Below are 10289 nucleotides of genomic sequence, written 5' to 3'. Positions count from 1 at the left end.
AGAGCACTCTTGGCCGTTGCTGGTCTGAATGTGCCTGTCGGCTGTCAGAGGACAGCACAATGGCATCATCTACATCTCCCTGGCTCTAACCAGACACCAGGTCTACCGCACCTCAGTCCTGGACTTTGCCTGGGGAACTGTGACGAGGGTGCCTGGCTCCAGCAGCCCAGAGGGAGGGCTTGCACTGTGACCCCCGTGCACAGCACAGCACACAGGGGCCTTCGGCACTAATGCACATGTCCCTTGCCTGGTCTCTTTCCTAATGTTTGTTTCTGTGTTTTGTTTACCTGAAAGGTAAAGCAGCAGAGATAGGAGGAAGAACACAGAGGAGAGAGAAAGGGGAGAGTGAGTGGGAGGGAGGGAGCTTCCATTTGCTGGCTCACTCCCCAGGGTCTGCGACAGCCAGGTCTGGTCAGGCCAAAGCCAGAACTCCATCCGGGTCTCCCACGAGTGGCAGGGACCCACGCACTGGAGCCTTCAGCTGCCGACCCACAGGGTGCATCCCGGCACAAAGATGGATTGGACGTGGCTCCCTCTCAGGCACTCCACTGTGGCACGAGGCATCCCAGCAACATTAACCCACGTGCACGTGCCACAGCAGCCACTTCCACCCCCAGCCACGTTAACCCACAGTGCCACAGCACCACCCCCACCCCAGCCACGTTAACCCACAGTGCCACAGCACCACCCCTACCCCCAGCCACGTTAACCCACGGTGCCACAGCACCACCCCCACCCCAGCCACGTTAACCCACGGTGCCACAGCACCACCCCCACCCCAGCCACGTTAACCCACGGTGCCACAGCACCACCCCCACCCCCAGCCACGTTAACCCACGGTGCCACAGCAGCCGCCTCCACCCCCAGCCATGTTAACCCACAGTGCCGCAGCACCACCCCCACCCCCAGCCACATTAACCCACGTGCACGTGCCACAGCAGCCACTTCCACCCCCAGCCACGTTAACCCACGGTGCCGCAGCACCACCCCCACCCCCAGCCACATTAACCCACGTGCCACAGCAGCCGCCTCCACCCCCAGACACGTTAACCCACGGTGCCACAGCAGCCGCCTCCATCCCCAGCCACGTTAACCCACGGTGCCGCAGCAGCCGCCTCCACCCCCAGCCACGTTAACCCACAGTGCCGCAGCAGCCGCCTCCACCCCCAGCCACGTTAACCCACGGTGCCACAGCACCACCCCCACCCCCAGACACGTTAACCCACAGTGCCACAGCACCACCCCCACCCCCAGCCACGTTAACCCACGTGCCACAGCAGCCGCCTCCACCCCCAGCCACGTTAACCCACGGTGCCGCAGCACCACCCCCACCCCAGCCACGTTAACCCACAGTGCCACAGCACCACCCCTACCCCCAGCCACGTTAACCCACGGTGCCGCAGCACCACCCCCACCCCAGCCACATTAACCCACAGTGCCACAGCACCACCCCCACCCCCAGCCACGTTAACCCACAGTGCCGCAGCAGCCGCCTCCACCCCCAGCCACGTTAACCCACGGTGCCACAGCACCACCCCCACCCCCAGCCACGTTAACCCACGGTGCTGCAGCACCACCCCCACCCCCAGCCATGTTAACCCACGTGCCGCAGCAGCCGCCTCCACCCCCAGCCACGTTAACCCACAGTGCCACAGCACCACCCCCACCCCCAGCCACGTTAACCCACGGTGCCACAGCACCCACACCTGTGGCGGGGTTTCAAGTTGTGAGCAGCGATTCTGGAATGGACAGTGTCCTGCACAAGTGAGGAGGGAGGTGTCCTGGGAGCACACACGCACTGCCCGCAGCCACCTAGACGCACCCCACACAAGTAATGCCCAGCTCTGAACTATCTTGGCTCACTTACTATAGGGAGTTTTCTTTTTCCAACTTTTAAAAAATGGTTTATTTTACTTCAAAGGCAGAGTTAGAGGGAAAGTGAGAGACTGAGAAAGAGACAGAGAGACAGATGGCCACAAGAGCCGGGGCTGGGCCAGGCTGAGGCCAGGAGCCAGGAGCTCCATCCGGGTCTCCTGTCTGGGGCCGCGCTCACGCCAGGCATGTGAGCAGGGCTGGGCAGGAGGTGGAGCAGCCCACATAGATGCCGGCGTCGGATGCGGCCCCTCTTTTTCTGGCTTTTCAAACCTCACCAGCTCACGTGTCCCATGGTGCCAGTTCTCTGGCTTCCTGCATAGCGGCCCCGCCGTGGGCTCCTCTCCTCAGCTTTGGCCATGCTTGAGTGTGGCTCAGTGAAAGTTGCTCAGACCGGGCCGTGGACCTAACCACACGTGGCTGATGTGGCCCATCTGCTGGCCACCCCCAGATCTGGTGGAGAGTGCCGGTGACGGGTCTGGTGCCCACTCCTGCATCTGCCCCCATTCCTTTCCCCTCGCTCCAGCACCCCAAGACCTGCTGTCCCCGTGCCCTCCGCTCTCTGCCCACCCGGCTGCTCAGGTCCACGTGGAACACACACCCTGCGCGCACCCCGCCCAGGCTCAACGCCTGCCCTCGCCATCCACCTTCTGCCTGCAGTGCCAGCGCTGAGTGGTTCTGCCAGGGCCCTTGGGCCACGGAGCCGAACACATTTACTCCCTAGCTCTTCAGAGAGAGCCTGCTGGCTCCCTCACTGCTCTCAGGCGCCCCACTGCCCACTGGCCGCCTGGCTGGCTTCGATGGCCAGCGCTACCCCTGCAGCCAGCTCACTTGCAGTACCGGTCCTCAGCCTCACACCTGCGCTGCTGTCCACAACCTGATGCTACACCCATTCATTCCCTGCTTCCTGTCCACCACCCACCAGGGACCGTCTGTCCTGTTTACGGCTGCATCCCCAGGCCCAAGATGCCCGGCAGGCAGTGGCACACAGGGCCCCTTGCCCTCACCCCGGCTGCTCTCCCTTCCTGGGCAGTCTTGAGCCTGACCGCAGCTCTCCCTCCCCAGATTTTTTTTTTTTTTTTTGACAGGCAGAGTGGACAGTGAGAGAGAGAGACAGAGAGAAAGGTCTTCCTTTGCCGTTGGTTCACCCTCCAATGGCCGCCACAGCCGGCGCGCTGCGGCCGGCGCACCGCGCTGATCCGATGGCAGGAGCTAGGAGCCAGGTGCTTTTCCTGGTCTTCCATGGGGTGCAGGGCCCAAGCACCTGGGCCATCCTCCACTGCACTCCCTGGCCACAGCAGAGAGCTGGCCTGGAAGAGGGGCAACCGGGACAGAATCCGGCGCCCCAACTGGGACTAGAACCCGGTGTGCCGGCGCCGCTAGGCGGAGGATTAGCCTAGTGAGCCGCGGCGCCGGCCTCCTCCCCAGATTTGCCCACTGCCCACTGCTGCCTGACTCCCTGCGCCAGCTCCTGGTTTGTCCCTGACAGCTGAGGAGCCACTGGCCGTGCTGAGGCGCTGGGGCCTTGGCTGTCAGACCTGGGCAGGCCTGGGCCCCTCAGGCAGAGCCGTCAGGGTATCCTGTGTGCCAGTCCGTGGGGGGCGTGTGGACCCTGTCTTAGTGCACCTGGAAAAGCCGGGAGTGGGGGGAGTCCTGGTACCACTGCTGACATAGGTCCTGGGTCAGACAGTGTCCCTGCAGTCACACCAGCGCGACTGCACAGGGAGGCGGCTTCCCGCGCCCCAGGAGGTTCTGAGGGAGCAGCTGTGAGGACGAGGGGCTGAGCAGCAGGCCTGGCAGGGAGCGCTTCAGACAGACGCTGGGAGGGCAGGGGCCGCAAGCCGAGCCCCAGACTGCATGGGACGTGGGGGCCCAGTGAGGCAGCTGGGAGGAGCCCCAGAGCACAGCCCCAGTGACCCCAGGTGACCTCAGTGTGGTCTTAGGTGACCTCCGTGTGGTCTCAGCGTGGTCTCAGTGTGGCCCCGGGTGACCTCCATGTGGTCTCAGTGCGGCCCCGGGTGACCTCCGTGTGGTCTCAGTGCGGCCCCGGGTGATCTCCGTGTGGTCTCAGTGCGGCCCCGGGTGACCTCCGTGTGGTCTCAGTGCGGCCCCGGGTGACCTCCGTGTGGTCTCAGCGTGGTCTCGGGTAATGTCAGTGTGGCCCCGGGTGACCTCCGTGTGGTCTCAGTGTGGCCCCGGGTGACCTCCGTGTGGTCTCTGTGTGGCCCCGGGTGACCTCCGTGTGGTTTCAGTGTGGCCCCAGGTGACCTCTGTGTGGTCTCAGCGTGGTCTCAGTGTGGCCCCGGGTGACCTCCATGTGGTCTCAGTGTGGCCCCGGGTGACCTCCGTGTGGTCTCAGTGCGGCCCCGGGTGACCTCCGTGTGGTCTCAGCGTGGCCCCGGGTGACCTCCGTGTGGTCTCAGTGTGGCCCCGGGTGACCTCCGTGTGGTCTCTGTGTGGCCCCGGGTGACCTCCGTGTGGTTTCAGTGTGGCCCCAGGTGACCTCTGTGTGGTCTCAGCGTGGTCTCAGTGTGGCCCCGGGTGACCTCCGTGTGGTCTCAGTGTGGCCCCGGGTGACCTCCGTGTGGTCTCAGTGTGGCCCCGGGTGACCTCCGTGTGCTCTCGGGTGATGTCCCTGTGGTCTCAGTGTGGCCCCGGGTGACCTCCGTGTGGTCTCTGTGTGGCCCCGGGTGACCTCCGTGTGGTCTCAGTGTGGCCCCGGGTGACCTCCGTGTGGTCTCAGTGTGGCCCCGGGTGACCTCCGTGTGGTTTCAGTGTGGCCCCGGGTGACCTCCGTGTGGTCTCAGTGTGGCCCCGGGTGACCTCCGTGTGGTTTCAGTGTGGCCCCGGGTGACCTCTGTGTGGTCTCAGCGTGGTCTCAGTGTGGCCCCAGGTGACCTCCGTGTGGTTTCAGTGTGGCCCCGGGTGACCTCCATGTGGTCTCAGTGTGGCCCCGGGTGACCTCCGTGTGGTCCCAGGTGATGTCCCTGTGGTCTCAGTGTGGCCCCGGGTGACCTCCGTGTGGTCTCAGTGTGGCCCCGGGTGACCTCCGTGTGGTCTCAGTGTGGCCCCGGGTGACCTCCGTGTGGTCTCAGTGTGGCCCCGGGTGACCTCCGTGTGGTCTCAGTGTGGCCCCGGGTGACCTCCGTGTGGTCTCAGTGTGGCCCCGGGTGACCTCCGTGTGGTCTCAGTGTGGCCCCGGGTGACGTCTGTGTGCTCTCAGTGTGGTCTCGGGTGATGTCCCCGTGGTCTCAGCGTGGCCCCAGGCCACCTCAGCGTGGTCTCGGGTGACGTCAGCGTGGTCTCCCTGTGGCCGGATTGGTGTCGGGGCCTCGCCTTGGCCTCAGCGTGGGCCCAGCTCCTCTGACATCTGCTGTGCTGGGGCTGCTGGGAGGAAGCCTTGCCCACCTCCTTTGGAGGGGGTTTCGTTTCCCTGGGCTGGGACTTCCAGGCCAACAGCCCTTCCCTCTCAGCATGGGGGCAGGGCCCTGCTGGCCAACCCAGTCACTCTCGTGGGACAGTGGGCACTCTCAAGGCCTGTGGGACCAGTACCCCATACGCAGTCCCTCACTGGCCAGAGCACGTAACACGCTGCACTGGGATGGCAGCTGTAACGTCCTGGCGCCCTTATCTGCTGACCTGCACGCTGAGGTGTGGTTTCTACGCCTGGCAGACCCCATGAGCTTCCTCTGTCAGGAGCTGGACGCTGCGTGCTCCGTGCGCTCCCTTGCATGGTGTCCTGGCATACAGGTAAGACGCACGGCGTTCGGCCTTCAGGCTTTGTTGGGTGGAGCCAGAGAGGCCCTGGCTCTCGGGGCTTCCACTCCTGAGGCAAGGCCTGTGTCCCTAGCCAGTGCCCCGAGGCAGAAGGCGGCAGCAGGCCCCATCGCTGTCCTGGTGGCGCCTGGCACCTCCCTCCCTCACACGTGCTGCCGAGGGCCGAGCGCAGGCTGTCCTGGGTGCCAGCCACTCGTGTCTCCCTGTGCTCTCGGCTCTCTCTTCAACCCAGGGAGTCCACTGGGCCCCACTGGAGTCACCGCAGCCTACCCTGTGCCGTGCGAACTCAGGGTGGCGGCTGAAGGAACCTGGTCTCATAAATGTCCTTTCTGTCGGTTCAGGTGTGAGGGCCACTGTGACTCCTTGGCCAGAGGCGGACCTGTCAGCCCACTTTATTCCAGAGCAAGCAAGGCTGGGATTCTCCACGACCTGTTCAGCGTCTAGCCAGCCGCATGGTGGGGTGGGACTGAAGCCCCACGGGCTGTCTTGAGAGCCCCGACATTGTAAGGAGCTATTTGCTGACTATTTTTAATTTATTTTCTCATTTATTTGAAAGGCAGAGAGAGAGAAAACTCATCCTTCTACTGGGTCACTCCCCAAATGGCCCCAATGGCTGGAGCTGGGCCAGGCCGAAGCCAGGCACCAACTTCTTCCGTGCTCCCATGTGGGTGCAGAGGCCCAAGGCTCAGGCCATCCTCCACCGCTTTCCCAGGAGTGTCCACAGGGATTGGCTGGAAGTAGGACAGCCGGACTCGAACCGGCGCCCCCATGGGACGCTGGTGTTGCAGGCAGAGGCTTCACCTACTACGCCACAATGCTGGCCCCGCCCTTATTTCTGAAGAGACAATTTTTGATCCAAAATAGAACACAGGGCTGCTGCAGCCCACCGTGGAACTGCGAGAAACCGTCTCCAGTTACCTTCCGACCCTGAAAGCCAGCCTCCCTTGCGCCCGGGAGGACACGGACACAGAGGGCCACACGGGAAGTCGAGTGCAGCGCCATCAGACCCAGGACCTGTGGGTGCCGTCACCCAAGAGAACGGCAGAACCAGGGCCCAGCCCACCCCGGGCTCCCCAGGACAGCAGAGCGCCACGTGGGGTCTGAATTTGTACTGAAGGGAAAAGCGAGAGCAGACAGACATGATGCAAACGCTTAACTTTTGGGTCAATTTCTTAACTTTCAACACGAGGAGGTGGCAAACCCGTTCCCCAACTTCTACACGAGAGCACGCGACTTCGAATGCACCAGTTTCCCAGCGAGACCAAAGCTTGCAGGCGGCAGTCGGGGGAGGGCAGCTCTGGGAGCGGCGATCTGCACGCTGGGCTCAGCCTCGTCGCAGCTCGGGCTTGTCCCGGCCGCTCCACTTCTAACCCAGCTCCCTGCTGTGCGCCTCGGAAAGCAACCGAAGACGGCCCGAGTACGTGGGTCCCTGTCATCTGTGTGGGAGACCAGGGTGAAGCTCCCGGCTCCTCCTGGCTCCCGGCACCAGCCTGGACGGGGCCCAGCCATGGCGGCTTTGGGGAGTGACCCAATGGATGGAAGCTGGAAGGAGCCCAAACCAAACAGCTGCACCCTAACAGTAACCACAAGCAGGAGCTCCAGGGCCCGCGGGGGCCTGCGCGCACTGGCTGAGAACCCATGGCCGCACACAGCCTCCTGGGGACCCCACGGACCCCACGCTGACCACCCGAAGTGTGAGTAAACTGCACACTGAGGAGCCCGGCGAGACTCCTTCAACAGGCTCTCCTGAGAACAGCAAGGCCAAAGGCCTGGGTGCACCCCCGCACTCTGACCTTCCCACCAGAGACCCCCACCCGGCCCTGCGCCTGCCCAACACTGAGACTCTGAGCTCACCTGACCCCGAGGCCTGAGCTCGCCTGATGCCGAGGCCCTGAGCTAGCCCGACGCGGAGGCTCTGAGCTCATCCAATGCCGAGGCCCTGAGCTGGCCCAATGCTGAAGCTCTGAGCTAGCCCGACGCAGAGGCCCTGAGCTCATCCAATGCGGAGGCTCTGAGCTAGCCCAGTGCTGAGGCTCTGAGTTTGCCCGATGCTGAGGCTCTGCTCGCCTGAGGCCAAGGCCCTGCTCGCCCTCTGAGACCTGCGTGCTCGGGCTCAGGGGTGCCACATGCAGGTGCTGTGGGAAGCCGCCCTCTGTGGCTGAGGAACCGTGGAAGCTTGGGTGGTCGGGGTCCCCGGTGTGCCGTGGGAGTTGGAAGTGTGACGCCCGCAGAAGAGCAACGTCCTTACTGGACCCAACACGGCCTCAGGGCCATTACTAGTCAACCAATCTCTTAAAAACCTAGTGGTAGAAGGGGTCACCAGTGTGGGCCACTCTGAGTACTGCCCTGACCTGACAGCAGTGGCGACACCACCTCTCCAGCACACGACTCCGCTGTCCTGTGCCCTTCACCGCAGAACTGGCTTCCACTCACTCACTCACTCACTCACTCACTCTTGCCAGTCTTCAGATGGATGCACACCCATGTCTCTCAAAGGACCTTGGCAAAGCTCTAAAGTAACTTGGAGGCGGGTCACGGGGAAATGCGGTGCAGAACAAGGTTGAGTTCAATGTCCAAGTGCCCTCTGGCTGTCCCCAGGCTCTCCGGAGGTGACCCGGCCACCCCCTTAAATGTCAGCCACCAACCCCAAACAGCAAACGAGCACCTGGGGCCCAGTGTACACGGGCGCACCTGCAGTCTCCATCGCGGTGCTCGCATCACAAAGCCGGATTTGCTAACACAGCCAAAATGGCTTGAAAATCGGATGTAAGGCACCCAGGCCCTCTCACCACAGCAGTGCTGGGACCCCCAAACATCCCCCCCCCCACACGCACACAGCCGGGCAGGGCCGGCACACGGCACCTCTCATCACGGCAGCCTCTCTCTCTCACACACACACACATACACACACACAGCCGGGCAGCGATGGCACACGGCACCTCTCACCACAGCAGTCTCTCTCTCTCTCTCTCTCTCTCTCACACACACACACACACACACACAGCCAGGCAGCGATGGCACACGGCACCTCTCACATTAGTGCTGGGACCCCCAAACATCTCTCTCTCTCTCTCTCACACACACACACACACACACACACACACACACAGCCGGGCAGGGCCGGCACACGGCACCTCTCACCACGGCACACACCCACAGGAGCGGCCGGCAGGATCAGGGCTTCAGAGAGGACAGAACGACGCTACCGGCACATGAGATAACGCAGCGGCCACAACCACGTCACACGAACAAGCCCCAAGACCACAGGACTCAAGGGAAGGGACTCAGCCGCCGCGACCTCTGAAAAGGCTCAGCCACGTTCACCTGGCTGGAGATGAAGTCTGGTCAGCGACGCCAGTGCGAACTAACCGTGACGATGGCCGGCTACTGCCCTGGGCCTGCGCGCGGCCAGTCTACACCGCGAGTCACCACAGGGCACCGAGCTCAGCGTGTCCGCTTCTCTCACCACCACGTACAACCGCGCCGCACCCCAGCCGTCGAGCCTCAGTTCCGCTGTCCCCACTTAAAACTCAGGCAGTAGCTGGAAATGCGCCCAACCCCACCTTGGCACTCCCAATCCTGAGGAGGAAGCAGGGGAAGGCGGCACACTACACGGAGACTCGGGCGAGCCGAGCCGCCCTGACGCCCAGGGAACGGCCCGCTGGCCTGAGCCCACAGGCCCACACCCCGTCCTCAGCTGGGAACTGGACGTGACTTGGGGGTTGAGATTATCAACGGGGATCCTCCTGGGACACTTGCTCCCGGAACCCCACGGCTGCCACTGGATGCGCCCAGTGCAGAAGGCAGCGGAGCCTGTCCAGAGCCCAGGACCTGCGCACCTGCCACGGGTGGGCACCGCCACATCGGGCCCAGCCCCAGCAGCCGCCCAGCACCCCCAGCCCCCGGGCAGCCCCTTCCCCTGCAGCGCCCCCAGCCCCCCGGCCTCGAGCAGCACCTTCCCCTGCAGCTCCAGCCCCCAGCCCAGGGCAGCGCCTTCCCCCGCAGCGCCCCCAGCCCCCAGCCTCGGGCGTCTTCCCCCGCAGCGCCCCCAGCCCCCAGCCTCGGGCGTCTTCCCCTGCAGCCCCAGCCCCCAGCCCCCAGCCCAGGGCAGCGCCTTCCCCTGCAGCCCCAGCCCCCAGCCCCCAGCCCAGGGCAGCGCCTTCCCCCGCAGCGCCCCCAGCCCCCAGCCTCGGGCGTCTTCCCCTGCAGCCCCAGCCCCCAGCCCCCGGCCCCGGGCAGAGTCTTCCCCAGCAGTGCCAGCCCCCGGCCTCGGGCGGCGCCTTCCCCAGCAGGAGGAAGCACCGAGTGCCGAGCCCCGGGCCCTGGGCAAGAGGGAGTTCACTCTGCACAGTTCCCTGCACAGCTGTCTCCTCCTCTGCACGCTTCACAGACGACCTGTGCGCCCTGACGAGGCGGGCCAGCAGCGGCGCCAGGGACTGCAGCCGTACCCCAGCAGGTCAGGGGTGACCTGGCGAGTGTGGTCGGGGCGAGGCCGCAGCCTGCAATCCCCTCTGACACGGCGGAGGGCGCCGCCCCCAGACGCAGCCTCCACACCCCCGCCCACACAGGCCAGCTGCACCACCTAGGATACTTCAATCCAATTGCTTGGCCTTGAAAAGAAGCCTTAAGTTGGCCAAGCA

The sequence above is a fragment of the Oryctolagus cuniculus genome, chromosome 9 (assembly GCF_964237555.1).
Source record: "Oryctolagus cuniculus chromosome 9, mOryCun1.1, whole genome shotgun sequence".
NCBI lineage: Eukaryota > Metazoa > Chordata > Mammalia > Lagomorpha > Leporidae > Oryctolagus > Oryctolagus cuniculus.
The sequence above is the reverse complement of the archived record's forward strand: the minus strand, read 5'-3'. Positions refer to the sequence as shown.